General features: G+C 39.5%; 1 non-coding gene across 1 annotated transcript; it reads right to left on the bottom strand.

The window, feature by feature from the left end:
- Positions 1-5,674: 5,674 nt before the first annotated feature.
- Positions 5,675-5,746, bottom strand: TRNAG-GCC (transfer RNA glycine (anticodon GCC)). The gene has a single exon. It is a non-coding gene; the product is annotated as a tRNA-Gly (tRNA).
- Between the last annotated feature and the right edge of the window lie 13,500 nt (positions 5,747-19,246).

Genomic DNA, 19,246 nt, shown 5'->3' with positions numbered 1-19,246 from the left:
CATGTTTGTGGAATCAAGGCAGTATTTGTTCTTCTGTAGCTGGTTTTTATTACACTTAACACAATGTCCTCAAGATTCATGTTTTACTCTGGAACAGGGTTTCCTTCTTTTTTTATGGCTGGATATTATTCTGTTTTATGTATGCACCAATCTCTCTTTATCTATTCATCCATAGATGGATATTTAAATTATTTCTACCTCTTGGCTATTGTGAACAATGATGCCGTGAGCATAAAAGTGCAAATAACATCTTTGAGATTTTTATTTCAATTATTTTGAATATATACCCAGAGGTGGGATTGCTGGATGATTTGTTCGTTCTATTTTTAACTTCTTGAGAAAGCTCCATATTGTTTTCCATAGTGGTTGCACCATTTTACATTCCCACTGAGAGTGCACAAAGGTTCCAACTTTTCCACATCTTCAGGCCAACACTTCTATCTCTTGTCATGTTGGTACCTGCCATTTTAATAGCTGTGAGGTAATATCTCATTGGGATTTTGATTTGCATTTCCCTAATGGATAGTGATGATGAGCATTTCTTCATCAGCCATTTTATGTCTTTGGAGAAATGTCTATTCAGATCTTCTGCCCATTTGTTAAATTGGATTATTTGTGTTTTGCTGAGTTGTAAGAATTCTTTATGCGTTTTGGATATTAACCCCTTATCAGATATATGGTTTGCAAATACTTTCTCCCAGTCTGTAAGCTGCTTATCTCTGTTATTTTAAGCCCTCTAGTTTGTAGCCATTTGTAACAGCACATTGTAATTTTCAACCCTGGGAAACTAATACAGTATGGAAAATAATTTCAATTATGTAAAATGACTCTATGTTCTATAGGAAAAAAATACATAAGGGAAATAGATCAAACTGTTCTTAGTTCTTATTCCTGAATGTGGAAATAAAGGTGATTTCCATTTTCTCCTTTGCAACCTTTTGTATCTTCCAAGTTATTTGAAATGAGAATCCATTGCTTTCTTTTAGAAAATAAACAATATCTGTTTTAACCTAAACTTCATAAAAATCTTCAAAGATATTTTGAAAGTCCGTCATATAGTAAATACTTACTGAATATCTATGATTTTCTTGGCATTGTTCCAAATGCTGGATTGAGACAGAGTTCCTATCCTCAAACTGTCTACATTCACGTATGAGGAAATAGACCAAATGTAGTATAAATCAATAAAATAATTGTAGAATAGACCAAATGTAGACTAAATCAATAAAATAATTTTTGGACATGTGAGAACTAAGTAGAAGATAAAATGAGAGAACGTAATAGAGAGGGTCTAGAGTGGTAAAGGAACTGAAACTGATTATTTTATTGAGATCTCAGTGAAGTGAGGGCAGGAGCTATGGTGAGGTTCTGGAAGCAGAAGAAATAGTGAGTACAAAGGCCCTGAGATGGGAAGGAGCTGGTATGTCTAAGGAACAGAAAGAATCCATTGCAGCTGGAGTGGAGTGATTGAGGAGGGAGGGGGGAGGGAGACATGTAGGGCAGGTCTCATGGGCATGTAGGCTGCAGCAGAGGTCTCCACGGTCAAGGTGTGGCCCAGTCCTGGTGAGGAGTCTGGGCTGTAGTGTGGTGGCAATGGGAAGTCCATTGGAGGCTTTTGATCAGGGAAGTGTAATGTATTGATAATTGCATAGAGATTCACTCTGGCCATTGTGTGGAGGACGTACTTTGTGTGTGTCTCTGTGTGAGGGTGTTCAAAAAGTAAAGGTCAGTCTAGGCAGTTTAAACAGAAAGGAATGAATCAAAGAAGCCTCTGGAGCTCACAGAAACTCTGAGAGGGCCAGAGAATTTAATTTGGAGACTGCACAAGCATACCATTCTTCAGTGACATGCTGGCTACTCCAGTGGGGACCCTACTGGGCCTCAGGGACACAGGCTCTACAGCTTGCATTTGAATTCTAGACCCAGGATTTAGGAAAAGACATCCAGCTTTTCCTAAGCTAACGTGGATTCTAATCTGAAGCAAACCACTGATCCAGTTTAGGATTTCTTTAGCTAAGAAACTCAGGAATCCAGTTATTTTTTTCTCCTTCTTTGAAAAGGATTGCTTTAATGAAAAATTTCCAGTTGCTTCCAGTTTTCCTAAACCATTTTAGATTCTTTCATTTATATCAATTTTATTTTTGAAATATTTGGTCTTTTTCAGACTGCCTGCTTTTTACTGAGTAACATTTAGGGAGAAACGTATATGTTTTTTCCTTCTGAATTTGTTCTCTTTAATAAAAGTTTCATACAAAACTTAGAGGTTAAGAAACCTCTAAGAATAATCTGACATAATCTACTGATGGTTAGATAAGCTGATCCAGCTTTCCAAAGTGGGTCAAGTGCTATATTTCTAAAAATTCAGAGCTGAGATCAACTCATACAATTACATACTCCAGAAACAAGAGTAAGAAAGTGGAGGGTTTCTACAGCCTATATAGAAGCCTGTTTCTTTCTCTCTTACACACACACACACACACATACATGCATATATCTCACCTAGAATTCTTTGCTTGGTGTAGTGGAAAGACTGTAGGACTTAGAGGCTAGTTCCAACTTTCTTCTACCTACAAACCTTTAGAATGGCCTTGAGTAGGTCATTTCTCTTTTGTTCCTTTTTATTCTCAACCACAATGGATTGTTGAAAGCTACCTTAACCCTAAAGGAGATTAGTCCTGTGTGTTCAATGGAAGGACTGATGTTGAAACTGAAACTCCAATACTTTGGCCACCTGGTGCAAAGAGCTGACTCATTTGAAAAGACCCTGATGCTGGGAAAGGTTGAAGGCAGGAGAAGGGGACGACAGAGGATGAGATGGTTGGATGGCATCACTGACTCAATGGACATGGGTTTGGGTGGACTCCGGGAGTTGGTGACTCAGGGAGGCCTGGTGTGCTGCAGTTCATGGGGTCGCAAATAGTTGGACACGACTGAGTGAGTGAACTGAACTGACTGAAGAGAGATCATGGATTTTGAAGAGCTTGTTAGCTCTAATTTCTCTTCCTATTAAGCTATGGGTTCTTGGTAGGCATATTCTCAGCATTTCTAGCATCTACATACAAGGGTAGGAGTCATGTTCAAGCCAAATCAACTGTAGTGCTGTTGCCTGTCTGCATGGAGTTACCTTTCCTGTGGGTCCTGGAACCGACTGTTGGAGACGCCTTAATGTGCAATGAAGCTCTTTCGTCATGTCAATGTACCCATGTTACATCTGTTTCGTGGACTCTGTTGATCATAAAACTGGTTTTTCTTATTTGGGATGATAACTGGTAACTGACTCTTCACTCCCTTTCCCCTGTTTCTCTAATCTGATGGGCTGGTGAGACATCATTTATTTGCAAGTTTCCATTAGAAGCAGTCTAGGAGGCCAGACTTGTGAATCACAACAGAGTGGAAGGTGCCCAGGGACTTCTGATGGGAAACTGAAAAGAACAAATTTGAAAGCCATAGTGTTTTTTGCTCTTCACTCTGAAGTTATCCAAATTAGCTGAGTGGGTGAATATTTAATGTTACCACAGCACATATGTAATTTGTCCTGTCTGCTTTTAATCTTTATACCAATTTTATAATCTTAATAACATTTTAATTAAAAATAAATGAGCTGAATACTCCAATGGAACATTTTAAATGGAGACTATCAGGTTGGAAGCCCAAGCTCAGCTGGAGAGACAAACAAAATGAAAATATTTAAAAAATATATGTAGCTGAGATATCTCTCCCCATCTGCTCACAGATCATAGTATTTCAATGACCAAGGCATCCTAAAAGTATTAAAGGCAGGTCCAAACTCACAAAGAGAGGGAGATCCAGACCACCTTTCATTTTGGAGACTGTTCCTTGAATGTACATATTCCCTTCTCCCTTTGGTCATTAATCTCCCAGGGCTTATTGGCTTAGAGAACTTTCATTTTTCAAAAAAACATTTATTTTGGGGAGCATTTGGGTCTTTAGTTGTGGTGTGTGTTCTCTCAAGTTGTGGCACACAGGCTCTAGACCGTGCAGGGTCAGTAGTTACGGCTCAAGGGCTTAGTTGCCCCATGGCATGCGGGATCTTTTTTCCTTGATCAGGGATTGAACCCACGTCCCCTGCTTTGGAAGGTGGATTCTTAACCACTGGACCACCAGGGAAGTCCTTAAGACGCTTTCTGTCCTAGGCAGAAATTTGAGGTGGCTCACTCAGACTCAGACCTTTCCCTGTTATCTAGTAAGTACGAAAGTCATATGCCTTTCACCAAATTCATAATATATATATATATATATATATATATATGACTGTATATAAATGAATAATGCCCTGTACTTTCTAGAGAAGTTTACTTTCAAAAAAATGCCATTGGTTTCAACACATGTCTAAAGAAATTTCAAATAGTCTCAGAAAAAAAGTACACAATGGAAGGAGTGTGAGTGGAGATGCTTTTGAACTCAAGACCTCAGTGTCCTAGAATTTCTGGGGCAGTTCTGGTTTCAAATAGGTCATGTCATTGTCCATAGAATGTTTTAATATTTGTTTGAAATACATGACCAATCAGCCACAATGTATGTGCCTCAGTCCCTAATCACTGCATTTTAAAATTACACCATTATAGGGAATCTCTGGTGGTCCAGTGGTTAGGACTCTGCATTTTCACTCTCAGGACCCTTAGATTCTATATGCTCTGCATCACACCCCTCCCCTCCCTGCTGCCAAAAAAAAAGCTCAGTTATTAAAAAAATTACACTATTGTTAAAGTTTTGGACTATAGTTTTGCAGAAAACAATATTTATACTTTTAGAATCTCATTGACAGTGGGGTTGGGTTTTTATTCATAGTCTACTTCTTCATTATATCTTAGGATTCTACTAGAATTGTTAAGCACAAAGGAAAAATGACCATCAAATTAAGAACTGAAACAAAGCTGAATTATTGATTGCTTGGCAAAATCCCATCAGTCAGCTACGAGGACAGTGAGTCTCTCCAAGTGGAAACTAACAGGGCACCAAAGGAGGAATCACATTGAATATGTCAGGCAGGATTCTGAGTTCAGGGCTCTCACTGCCTCCCATGCAGAGACACCATTTCTTTATAAATGATTACTTTCAGGTTTCAGGGGACTTGATGCTGTTGCTGTTCAGTCAGGTCTGACTCTATGTGACCTCATGGACTGCAAAACACCAGACTTCCTTGTCATTCACTATCTCCCGGAGTTCGCTCAAACTCATATCCTTTGAGTTAGTGATGCCATCCAACCATATTCCGGGAGATCAGATTTCCAGCCAGTTTGAGGTGAGTTCTGTAAGATATCAGTTGTCTAAAGTCGTGCATCAGACATGCTTGTTGTGTTGCCCATGTCTGAGGCTTAGGACGGTTGCTTTTGGTTTCTCTTCTTGATGAAATAGGTGTTGAAACAAGAAGTCATTATGACAGTGGACATTAAAAAAAGTTTTAAGGCTTTGAATTAAACAGTAATAGGGACTGTTTATTTGCACTCATTTATTTACTTATTCATTCTTTTTCATAAGTATTTGTCAAGTTCCTACCACATGCCTGCTATTGCTGAATGATAAAAAGTGAAGTTGCTTAGTCGTGTCTGACTCTTTGCGACCCCATGGACTGTAACCTATGAGGCTCCTCCAACCATGGGATTTTCCAGGCAAGAATGCTGGAGTGGGTTGCCTTTTCCTTCTTCAGGGGATCTTCCCGACCCAGGGATTGAACCTGGGTCTCCTGCATGGCAGGCAGACGCTTTACCGTCTGAGCCACCAGGGAAGCTAGTGATAGGGATGAAGGATAGGGATGACAGATATAAGCCAGATGTCACATGAGACCAATTTTCTATCCTAAGGACTCTGAGAAATCTAATGTCTTCTGCAGGGTTTGTATTTACTGGTTACTCAGAACTGAAACCTGCAGCTTACTGTCAACCTGAGCATGACTTTACTACTCAACACTCTTCATTAATCAGACTTTATTTTTTCTGGGAAATTCTTATCCAGGAAGATGTCTGTCTCATGGACTTTCTGAAATCCATTTATTTCAATAATGAACTACCCAAGTAGCCTTCATCAAGGTAAACAGCTTCCTCACTAGAACAATGGATTTATTCAACTGGGTTTATCAAAGGACTGTTTATTCTTCAAGATTTCCTTTAAAACCTTGTTCTCTCTGTGTCTGCCGATTCTAAACTATTACATCACAAATTTCACTCAATTCTCCATTTACATTAAAGGACTCATCTTAAATCAGACGCTTATCTTTCCTTTGTACTCTCTTTAAAGATGTTGTTAAGAGTCTGTCAAGGTAATGACCTCCTTTATTGGGAGGAGCAATAAACTTGGCTTTGCTTAATCTATAAAATTTTTGTGGGCTTTTTGGGTAGTTGGAAATCAGAAGCTCAGCTGTTAAAGAATCTATCTGCAATGCAGGAGATCCTGGTTCAATTCCTGGGTTGGGAAATTCCCCTGGAGAAGGGATAGGCTACCCACTCTAGCATTCTTGGGCTTTCCTGGTGGCTCAGACCATAAAGAATCTGCCTGCTATGTGGGAGATCTGGGTTCAGTCCCTGGGTTGGGAAGATCCCCTGGAGGAGGGCATGGCAACCCACGCCAGTATTATTGCCTGGAGAATCCCAATGGACAGAGGAGCCTGGCTGGCTACAGTCCATAGGGTCACAAAGAGTCAGACACAACTGAGCGACTAAGCAGACACACACACAAGGATTATATCCTCAAGGTGGATCTGGGTTTAGTTTTTAATCTCATTGAAATTTTATGTATCACCATCTATTCTCATCTCTCATCTGCTCTATGCTGACAAGACATAAAATTGTCTCCCTTTCTCACTTTCCAAAATCCCTCAATCCCCAAGTTTGACCAACACAAAATCCATTTGTGCAAAGCATTTACTATTCTGGTGACATAAATGGCACATGAAAAGTGAAAGTGAAGTGAAAGTGTTAGTTGCTCAGTCATAGTTGACTCTCTGTGACGCCATGGACCGTAGTCCACCAGGCTCCTCTGTCTATGGAATTCTGCAGGCAAGAATACTGGAGTGGATAGCCATTTCCTTCTCCAGGGGATCTCCTTGATCCAGGGATTGGACTTGCATCTCCTGCATTGCTGGCAGATTCTTTGCCATCTGAGCCACCAGGGAAGCCCTAAAGGGGTACATATATATCAGCAATGACAACTTAAAATTGAACATTAGACAATATTGTCTTTGAGAGTCCTTCAACCTCCTCACCTTCTAGACCAATGCTACTCAAAGTGGTGGACTCATCAATTCACCATGAGGTAAATCTTGGAATTGAGAGTCAGCATTTACAACAATTGAGCAGGGATGATGGAAAACTATCTTCCTCCAAAAAATACCACACTCCAACAAGAAAAAACTTAAAAAAAAAACCCAAACCCTGTCCCTCACCACAGAGAGTTTGAGAAATATCCTCCAGAATCTCCAGCTTTTGATTTAGTGGGATAACCCCACCACCCTTATGCAATCCTGGGAAACTCAGTTCTCCTTACTGTGTTATGTAGAGTGATTTACAGTATTTCCTGTTCCTCTGCTTTGGATTTACTTCTGAATATGTGGAGATGCATCTAAGGCATTCTACTAAACAATGGTTGTGTACTCTAGTTCCCACCATGAAAGAGCACAAAAGAATTGGATGCAGTCTTGGAATTTTAGTCTTGTCTTTTCTCTCTCTACAAGAATCTCTGAGAAAGAGAATTCTATTTATTTCTCCAAGGGATCTTCCTGACCCAAAGATCAAACCCAAGTTTCCTGCTTGGCAGGTGAATTTTTTACCACTGAGCCACCAGGGAAGCCTGAGAAAAAGAATAGAGCACATCATAAGTCCTTTCTATCTAATAGAACTATGGCATTTTTCCTAATGGATACAAGTTGGTATAGTCAGCTTTGGTTTAAATGTTTTTTGTCCCATTATGTCATAGTAAATTAAATGAAGGTGAAAGAGGAGAGTGAAAAAGTTGGCTTAAAACTCAACATTCAGAAAACTAAGATCATGGCATCTGGTCCCATCACTTCATGGGAAATAGATGGGGAAACAGTGGAAACAGTGTCAGGCTTTATTTTTGGGGGGTCCAAAATCATTGTAGATGGTGACTGCAGCCATGAAATTAAAAGATGCTTACTCCTTGGAAGAAAAGTTATGACCAACCTAGATAGCATATTGAAAAGCAGAGACATTACTTTGCCAACAAAGGTTTGTCTAGTCAAGGCTATGGCTTTTCCAGTGGTCATATATGGATGTAAGAGTTGGACTGTGAAGAAAGCTGAGCGCCAAAGAATTGATGCTTTTGAACTGTGGTGTTGGAGAAGACTCTTGAGAGTCCCTTGGACTGCAAGGAGATCCAACCAGGCCATTCTGAAGGAGATCAGCTCTGGGATTTCTTTGGAAGGAATGATGCTAAAGCTGAAACTCCAGTACTTTGGCCACCTCATGCGAAGAGTTGACTCATTGGGAAAGACTCTGATGTTGGGAGGGATTGGGGGCAGGAGGAGAAGGGGATGACAGAGGATGAGATGGCTGGATGGCATCACTGACTCGATGGACGTGAGTCTGAGTGAACTCTGGGAGTTGGTGATGGACAGGGAGGCCTGGTGTGCTGCGATTCATGGGGTCGCAAAGAGCCGGACACGACTGAGCAACTGAACTGAACTGAACTGAAATTAGATATTGTCTCTGACTTTAAATCACAATGGTATGCTCACTCACCTAGAGCCAGAAATCCTGGAATGTGAAGTCAAGTGGGCCTTAGAAAGCATCACTATGAACAAAGCTAGTGGAGTTGATGGAATTCCAGTTGAGCTATTTCAAATCCTGAAAGATGATGCTGTGAAAGTGCTGCACTCAATATGCCAGCAAATCTGGAAAACTCAGCAGTGGCCACAGGACTGGAAAAGGTCAGTTTTCATTCCAATCCCAAAGAAAGGCAATGCTAAAGAATGCTCAAACTACTGCACAATTACACTCATCTCACACGCTAGTAAAGTGATGCTTAAAATTCTCCAATCCAGGCTTCAGCAATACGTGAACCGTGAACTTCTTGATGTTCAAGCTGGTTTTAGAAAAGGCAGAGGGACCAGAGATCAAATTGCCAACATCTGCTGGATCATTGAAAAAGCAAGAGAGTTCCAGAAAAACATCTATTTCTGCTTTGTTGACTATGCCAAAGCCTTTGTGTGGATCACAATAAACTATGGAAAATTCTGAAAGAGATGGGATTACCAGACCATCTGACCTGCCTCTTGAGAAATTTGTATGCAGGTCAGGAAGCAACAGTTAGAACTGGACATGGAACAACAGACTGCTTCCAAATAGGAAAAGGAGTAAATCAAGGCTGTATATTGTCACCCTGCTTATTTAACTTATATGCAGAGTACATCACGAGAAGTGCTGGGCTGGATGAAGCACAAGCTGGAATCAAGATTGCTGGGAGAAATATCAATAACCTCAGATATGCAGATGACATCACCTGTATGGCAGAAAGTGAAGAAGAACTAAAGAGCCTCTTGATGAAAGTGAAAGAGGAGAGTGAAAAAGTTGGCTTAAAGCTCAACATTCAGAAAACTAAGATCATGGCATCCTGTCCCATCACTTCATGGCAAATAGATGGGAACCAGTGGTTGACTTTATTTTTCTGGGCTCCAAAATCACTGCAGATGGTGACTGCAGCCATGAAATTAAAAGACACTTACTCCTTGGAAGGAAAGTTATGACCAACCTAGACAGCATATTAAAAAGCAGAGACATTATTTTGTCAACAAAGTTCCATCTAGTCAAGGCTATGGTTTTTCCAGTGGTCATGTATGGATGTCAGAATTGGACTATAAAGACAGCTGAGCACTGAAGAATTGATGCTTTTGAACTGTGGTGTTGGAGAAGACTCTTGAGAGTCCATTGGACTGCAAGGAGATACATCCAGTCCATTCTGAAGGAGATCAGTCCTGGGTGTTCATTGGCAGGACTGATGTTGAAGCTGAAACTCCAATACTTTGGACACCTGATGGGAAGAGCTGACTCATTTGAAAAGATCCTGATGCTGGGAAAGATTGAGGTCAGGAGGAGAAGGGGATGAGAGAGGATGAAATGTTTGGATGGCTTTACCGACTCAATGGACATGCGTTTGGGTGGACTCCAGGAGTTGGTGATGAACAGGGAGGCCTGGCGTGCTGTGGTTCATGTGGTTGCAAAGAGTCGGACATGACTGAGCAACTGAACTGAACTGAACTCACTTTAAAGAACTCATCATTTTGTGAAGAAGTAGGCAGGTAAGCACATCATGGTAGCATTGCAAGGAAAGTACAGAGAGAGCTCCCAAGTGTCAGAGGGATCCTGAGGGTGGAGGCCCAAGTGTGCCTAGAGATTCAGGGGACACACTGCTTTATATCACTGATAAGATGAATGAATGAAACATGGTGGATGAAATGTTGCTATGCCATGGATATAAAATAGGATTCACGCTATTTCCCTTCTCCAGATGACTGTAGTTTACCCTCTAGTGGCACCAATATGCAGTCGAGATAATACTGAGAGTGGAGGGATGGCAGGAGTTTCATGGTTACAGAAACTAAAAGGCATTTAATTGAATTTCCAACAGATGGGGAATAATGAAATCATTTATTATCATTTCACAATGAGTTAATTCATAGGTAAACCTCCAATGATCAAATGGTTTTATCCAGCCTCCTGCTAAAGATTTAATATTTTCGTCTGATTCAACTCTGTTATTTCCTGGCTCAATTTAGTGATTAACGTGGCATAAAAGTAACAATTTCTTGATTATTAAAATCCTATTTGCTGTACATTATAAATAGAATCTATTTTAAAGCCATTACTAAATAAATAGTCTGTAATAATAAACGAACATGGAACAATCATCTTCTAAAACCTTAATGACAAGTTTATCAGAGAATTTTAATTCAAAACAGTATCACAAAAATAAACTCAGCTGCTAATTTTTTCACAACTTTTTGATGTTGAATAATACATCAAATAGCTCACTTTGCCAATAGCAGTCTATGGCATTTCCTCCTAAATTTCATGAGCAAAACAGGGCACTTGCACATAGAATGATTAGGAGTTCTAACTATGGTGATCCTGAAGTGGTTTAGCCAGGAGCTCAGTTAAAACCATCAATAGCTTCCCAATGTCCAAATTCAGGGCTAACTCTTACCTTGTATTTCTGACCTTGTGAAATGCTCATTTATGAGAGTAAGTATGAAACATTTGATCATGAATCAGCATCCTCAAACTAGTCCCATGGAACTGGCCTTTCCCCTGGAAGAAACATATGGGGGTGTTATCCAATGGCACACATTTTCACAGGTTCACATTATTTATTTCTAAAATTATCTATTTCATTTGAGACAAAGAACACATAGAGTTAAAAAATGTTAATCATATCACCATTCAGAGGTGGTCACAGTCAACAGTTTGATGTACATTCTTTTTGATCTATGTCTGTTTATCACATACTGTATATCTAAATGTCAAGGAAGAAATGCAAATATTTAGATATACTTTTCTGAATGTGCTCCTTTGTCTTTTACTTTTATTAACTTATTTTGGGTGACTTCAAGTGTTCTATATTCCTGGTGGGATTAGATCAGAAAACATAGCTTGATCCTATGATAATCAAAGTTTCCTACCTAATTTTCTTTTCCAGAAATACTTGCACACAAGGTACAGACCACATATCACATAGAGCAGACAAAAAAACTTATCATGAACTTGTCATTTAATCAGTATGCTTCAGTATCACAATTTTATGTCCTTACACACTATTTCATTTGGGGTCATTTTAGGGAGAACCATCTTGGTTTCAAGAAATACCCTTGCTCAAGGCTCCTCAATGAAAAAGTGCTTCATTGCAGTGATACATGTGGGCTGGTGCCGGACCCTTAAATGGCTGTGGCCATTTAAGGCAGCCCTAGGACAGTTGCTTCTCTCTGCACATCTGTTGCATTCTCTTCTTTTTACTACCAGCGTCCTTCCTAATAACTTTTGTCTCTGTTATGTGATGACCGTCTCTGCCTAGATTAATGCACTGTGGGAACGCTTAACCCATCGTTTTGGTTCTGTCTCTGTAACCAACAGCTCTAGTCTCTTGATTTGCTGTTGTCTGTGCTCATCACTTTATGCCTGACCATTCAGTCTGTTCACCTCTGGCAGGGTGAGGTCAGGTTCACATGGTGTAAAAGTTGGCCTCACTGCTCAGCAAGAACTATAGGTGAGGCAGATACTTTAGAAGGGCATATGGTCAAGCATGCAGTAATCAACAATTCTAATGCAAATATCTCTGCAGTTGGCTAATAAATTCCCAAAAGTCAAATCCTTGACCCAGACTATACACATTTAAAGAGCTTTTGGTGTATATTGCCAAATCCCTCTCTAAAAATGTATTCATTTATGTTCTTACGTGCAGAATTACTTACCTTCCCCTGCCCCTGCTTCAGTGTCGTGTATTGTACTATCACTATTTCATTTTGATATTTTTCATTTTTGAATCTTTAAGAGAGAAATTTAGTAGATAAATAATTATGAGACATAAATTTTGTTTTACCAATATCATTGTTGAGTACAGGCTCAAAGTGTCCAACCCTTTGCGACCCCATGGACTGTGGCCCACCAGGCTCCTCTGTCCATGGGATTATCCAGGCAAGAATACTGGAGTAGGTTTCCATTTCCTCCTCCAGGGAATCTTCCTGACCCAGGGATCGAACCTGTGTCTCTTGTATCTCCTACACTGGCAGGCAGATTCTTTACCACTAGCACCATCTGGGAAGCCTGTGTATAAGTAGGGGACAATTAAATCAACCCCACTAGCTAGAGTTGTGATGTGGATTCCATGCACCGCAACACATAAAACCAACATCATCAACCCACTTTAAAATGACAAAGAAGTGTCCTGGGTTCCTTAAGAAATGCATTCCCTTATTTACTAATGAACTGGAAACCCATAAAAAGCATATAAGCATTTTATATGCTTATGGGCCTTTTTTTTCCTTTTGTGATATATATGTTTATATTTTTCCTAATAAGTTTTTTATCTTTTTTCTCATTGATTCATAATTCTTCATCTACTATTTTACTCCTAAGTATATTTTCCAGAGAAATTCTTGTATTTGTGCAACTGTTCATATAAATGTATATGGTGGTTTTAGTCCCTAAGTAGTGTCCAACTCTTGTGACCCCATGGGCTATAGGCTGCCAGGCTCCTCTGTCCATGGGATTGCCTAGCCAAGAATACTGGAGTAGGTTGCAATTTCCTTCTCCAGGGGATCTTCTCAACCCAGGAATCGAACCCAGGTCTCCTGCATTGCAGGCAGATTCTTTATCAACTGAACTATGAGGGAACCCCATAAATGTATATAGATGTTCATAAGTGGCATTTTCTTAACAGTGATAAACTGAGAACCAATACATGGAAGCAACCTAAATGTCCATCCACAGATGAATGGATAAAGAAAAAGTGGTATATATACACAATGGAATATTTCTCAGCCATGAAAGAGGGTAATAATGCTATTTGCAGCAACATAGATGTACCTAGAGATTATCCTAATAAGTGAAGTAAGTCAGAAAGAGACATCATATGATATCACTCACATGTGGAACCTAAAATATGACACCAATGAACTTATCTACAAAAAAGACACAGATTCACAGACATAGAGAACAGACTTGCAGTTGCCAAGGGGGAGGGATGTATTGTGAGTTTGGGATTCGTAGATGCAAACTAATACATATATAATGGAGAAACAACAATGTCCTGCTGTATAGCACAGGGAACTATAGTCAGTATCCTGTAATAAACCATAGTGAAAAAATATGAAAAAATATATACATATATATATGTAACTGAATCACTTTGCTGTATACCAGACTAACATAATATTGTAAACCAAGTACACTTCAATAAAATAAGGAAAAAAGAGAAATGAATTTTTTTAAATTGTGAAGTTATTCAACTAGACAGCCGTAAAAATAAATGAATTGCAGTTATGTTTTAGTTATCTACAGTTGTACAACAAACTACCTTGATACTTAGTGGCTGAGAGCAACAGAACCTTTTTATACTAGAATTATTACTTTTTATAATTCTTTGTGTTGACTTGTTTATTGCTAGTTTTTGCCTGGGCTCATTCATGAGGCCACATGTAGCTGGCAGGTCAGTGCGGACTGGACTCAGCAGCCACAGCTGGGACAATATGACCTCTCTTTCCACATGCCTGGATTTCTTTGCAGCATGGTGGTCTCAGAGCAGTGTAAAGAGAATGAAAGCAGGAGATGCAATCCCTGGAAGTTGTATAGCATCAGTTCTGCAGTGTTCTGTTGGTCAAAAGAGTTACTAGATAATCCCAGGTTTAAGGAGTGAGGAAATGGGCTCCACCATTGGATGGAAGGCATAGTAAAATGACATAACAAATGAGACTGAACAAAAGGAGGAATGACTCATGGAGGCCATTATTTTAACACTCTACTATAATAATGTTTGCATGTTTTGTGATCATACTGTTCTTACTCTCTCAATTCTGTCCAGTTTTCTATAACTCTCCTGAAATTCAAGGGATTGTTTATTTTTTAATATGGACTTTCTGAGTTTTAGGAGGGTGCCTCCCAATAATTTCCTGGATCCTGACATGCTGGAAAGAAAAATCACTAATATCTGCATTTCATATCTGCCTGGCTATATTTTTTAAGATCTCAGTAGTCCCTGTAATGGTTTGTTTTAATGTGTCAGCTTGTCTAGGCTACAGTACCTAAATGTATGGTCAAACATATCTGGATGTTGCTGTGCAGGTGTTTTTTAGATGAGATTAATATTTAAATTGCTTCCCTGGTGGCTCAGTGGTAAGGAATCCACATGCTAACAGAAGACATGGGTTTGATCCCTGGACTGGGACGATCCCTGGGAAGGAAATGGCAACTCACTCCCATATTCTTGCCTGGGAAATTCCACAGACAGAGGAGCCTAGTGGGTTATAATCCATGGGGTCACAAAAGGGTCAGGCATAACTTAGCAACTAAACAATAACATTTAAATCGGTGGGCATACAGTAAAGCAGGTTATCCTCCATAGTGTGGTGGGCCTAATCCCATTAGTAGAAGACCTTAACAGAGTGAAGTAAGCCAGAAAGAAAAACACCAATACAGTATACTAACACATATATATGGAATTTAGAAAGATGGTAACGATAACCCTGTATGTGAGACAGCAAAAGAGACACAGATGTATAGAACAGTCTTTTGGACTCTGTGGGAGAGGGAGAGGGTGGGATGATTTGGGAGAATGGCATTGAAACATGCATAATACCATATGAAAAATGAATCACCAGTCCAGGTTCAATGCAGGATACAGGATGCTTGGGGCTGGTGCACTGGGATGACCCAGAGAGATGGTACAGGGAGGGAGGTGGGAGGGGGGTTCAGGATGGGGAGCACGTGTACACCTGTGGCAGATTCATGCTGATGTATGGCAAAACCAATACAATATTGTAAAGTAAAAAAAAAAAAAATAATAAAGTTGGTAGAGTGTCTGACCCTTTCAATTTAAGGTCACTCTGCTGATTTTTCTGATGTGGAAGAAAAAAAAAGAAAGAAGACCTTAAGAAAAAAATCTGACATCCCTTGAGGAGGAATTCTACCAGCTGCTGATCTTTGAACTCGAGTTATAGCATCAACTCTTTCTTGGATTACAACTGGTTCTGTTTCTCTGAAGAACCCTGACTAACATATTCTCCTCAAAGAAACTGCTTTTCTCCTCTAGTTTAATCTCCTTATCTTTATGTTATTTTATTCTTTCCCTGCTCCTGCTCTGATCGTGTGAGTAATGAAGCCCTCCAGTTCCACCTTATTTCTGTGAGTGAATTTGGTTCCAGGCACATATCCATTTAATTTCCTTTTAATGTTAATTTTCCTTTTAATTTCCCTTTTAACCTTTGGGTATGCAATGTAAATGTGAATTATGAGTGTGATATGAATAAAGGATCTCTTTCTTTTTGTTTATTAATAAATTGACCTTTTTTTCCTGTGGTGGAATTTATAATTTGTATCTTGAATTCTAAATATATCTGGAAAGAGCTTCTTTTCCTGAAGTATCTGACAAAACTTCAGAAATATGTCTGCCTGGAATGTAGATGCAATGCCAGAGGTGATGCAGCCATTGTACGATCATGAAGAAGAAAACCAAACTCTGAGTTTGGAATGGCAAGAAGATAGAGTTAACATGGTCCCTAATAGAAATATTGAGCCTTAGACTACCTACTCCCATATTTTTTGTTATTTGGCAAAAATAAGTATTTTCCAGTTAAATCAGTTTAGTTTGGCTTTTCTCTGGAAAGCAGACTAATAGAATCTTAGCTGACATAAAAGATGTTTCAGAATCTAGAAAACAAATAAATGAACAATACAAACATTGAAGCCAAGAATTTCAGTGCTATTCTTAGCATTCATATTTTTGAAATTTTTAATTATTCACAAGGATTAATGTTTATTGTCTCTTTTCATCTTCATTGTAGTCCTGGAGAGAAAAACAATTTTTATTATCCCCAGAATACAGACAAGGAATACGAGGCTCAGAAAAATCATGATGTGTGATTCTTTTTAAAACCAGGCATGTTATTATGCAGAGATCAGACTCTGGCTTCTCAGTGATTTATTTGTCTATAATTCCTGGCACATGGTAGGTACTCATTAAATGAATGAATGAATGGTATACAAAAAAAAATTAGTTCAGAACCTGGCATATACTGTGTGTTAAATAAATAGATGTTAATAACAATAGTAATAACATTATGTTAACTTCTTGCCTCTTAACTTACAGAAGCCCATGAATTTTTCTTTTTATTCCTTTAATTTTTGAATGCATTGGGTCTTAGTTGCAGCACAAGGGATCTTTTGTTGTGGTACGTGGTCTTCTATCTAGCTGTAGCTCATGGACTCAGTAGTTGCCAGCTCAGGCTTAGTTGGCTGTGGCATGTGGGGTCTTAATTCCCCAACGGGGGATCGAATTATATCCCTTTGCAAGGCAAGGTGGATTCTTAACCTCTGGACCACCAGGGAAATCCTAGGCCTATGAATTTTATCTCTTTTAAGTACAGACTGCAAGCTTGCCTCTTGTGCATAAACAGCGCCAACAAAGGCTTCCTTTGCCAAGTGATAAGAGAAATTAATTTATTCATTCTCCAAAGAAAGCTGTAACAAACACACAAAGCTTAGATAAGAAATTTCAAAGTTAGGTCCCTTTGGATTAAGAATTGCTGTTGTTTAGTTACTAAGTCATGTTGGATTCTTTGTCGATCCCCTGGACTATAGCCCACCAGGCTTCTCTGTTCATGGGATTTCCCAGGCAGGAATACTGGAGTGGGTTGTCATTTCCTTCTCTGGGGGATCTTTCCAACCCAAGGATTGAACCTATCTCCTGCATTAGGCCACCAGGGAAGCCCTTGATTTAAGAATATTTCTTAGTAAAAGTGTTTATTTAATTAGCTAACCTCTCCTCCCCCCAACTCCCTTTAAGTGTCTGACTGTCAGAATATAAAATGTAAATAACTATGACTCGATTCTTGACTAAGCTTCTTCTATGCTTAAAGGCAAAGATCTGGGTGTGACTTCCTTGTAATGTCTCTATTAAAATAATTATTATTTTGTAAACCACTCTGCACACACTATTTTATAAATTCTCACACCAACGCCACGAAGTAGCCGCTGTTACACTGTTTGACAGTTGTTGTTCAGATGCCTGGTCATGTCTGACTCTCTGCGATGCTATGGAGTGTAGCACACCGGGCTCTGATAGTTAAATGAACTTAAAGAGATTGATTGTGGGATCAACTCCTACCCTGAGCAAGTGGTCACCAGGGTGATAAAAAAGAGGAAATTATTTCAGTGAAATTTCACCCCTGCCCCTGGAGGCATAGTTCACAGCTCATGCCCTAGTCTGCTGATTACTCAATGGTGGTATCTTCGGATAGGAAAGGTGAGGACTTTGCAATATCTGCTGGAGAAAGTATTGATCACAGAGCAAATCAGGAGTGGGCTCAGTCCATACACTGAGAGCATTAAGCAGACATTACACCAATTTCAGTCACAGAACATGTAATCTGAATCTTTCAGACAAATTCGTTTACCAGCTGGCTTCTAAAGCTGTGACTTTCCCCTGGGTTTGCTATCAACTTCAGCTACATCTATAATGGTAAAAAAGTAGGAAATAATGTAATTACTTAGGAAAACCTGACCAAAAAAATAACCTAGGAAATTACAAATGCATAGACTTCCTTCCAGAGCTTTCTATAATATTAACAATGGTGTCTTACATTTGTAATATGCTTTACAATAAACCCTGCAACTTTTTTACAAGGACAAAGATCTAGGTTAATAAAGCTATTCCCTTGATTAGCTGAGTTACTTCAAGTTAATCAGTTAAGTTTTAAGTCTCCTCATCTATACAGTAATAATAGTACAAGTAATAAAACATCTCATTCAGCTGTTAGGATGCCAAAACAGATGTTATATGGGCAAGCCCTTTATAAATTTTTGTTGACCAAAAAATACAGTCGCAACCTGAAAGTAGAGAGTTATTTGGTGGGAACGTTAGGACATCTAGCCCAGGAGACAGGATCTCAGTAACTCTGAGAACTGTTCTAAGGAGGCTGGAGGGGGAGTCAGGCTATATACAAGTCTGCAATAAAAGTGAAAGTGAAAGTCGCTCAGTTGTGTCCAACTCTTTGTGACCCCATGGACTGTATGGTCCATGGAATTCTCCAGCCTAGAATGAGTAGGTAGCTTTTCCCTTCTCCAGGGGATCTTTCCAACCCAGGGATTGAACCCAGGTCTGCCCACATTGCAGGTAGATTCTTTATCAGCTGAGCCACAGGGAGCAGGCAATCTGCACATCAAAGGTCAGATATCAAGTTAAGGAATTTAGTGTTCTCTGTGTGGGAAGATGCAAGCTTCTGGGCTCCCTGAATTCATTCCTTTCATATGCACCTAGCTTTGGGAGCCCTCATTCACATTTGGAGGCTAGAAATTGCTGATGGTTGTGACATTTCTTGTTTATTGATATGGCAGGATATATTTTCATTTCACGATTTTAAAATGCTATAGAAATGTGGCACATTGTTCCTGCTCATCATTTTATTTCATCCTCACAACACCTCTGTAAGGCAGTTAAGGCGGACATCTCATACAAGCCTGGCAGCACTCAGCCACACTGCTGTGATAAATCCAGTCTACCCACCCAA

This window comes from Bos taurus, chromosome 5 (assembly GCF_002263795.3).
Source record: "Bos taurus isolate L1 Dominette 01449 registration number 42190680 breed Hereford chromosome 5, ARS-UCD2.0, whole genome shotgun sequence".
In the NCBI taxonomy this organism is placed as follows: Eukaryota; Metazoa; Chordata; class Mammalia; order Artiodactyla; family Bovidae; genus Bos; species Bos taurus.
Note: the sequence above shows the minus strand (reverse complement) of the source record. Positions and strands in the feature narration are given on the sequence as shown.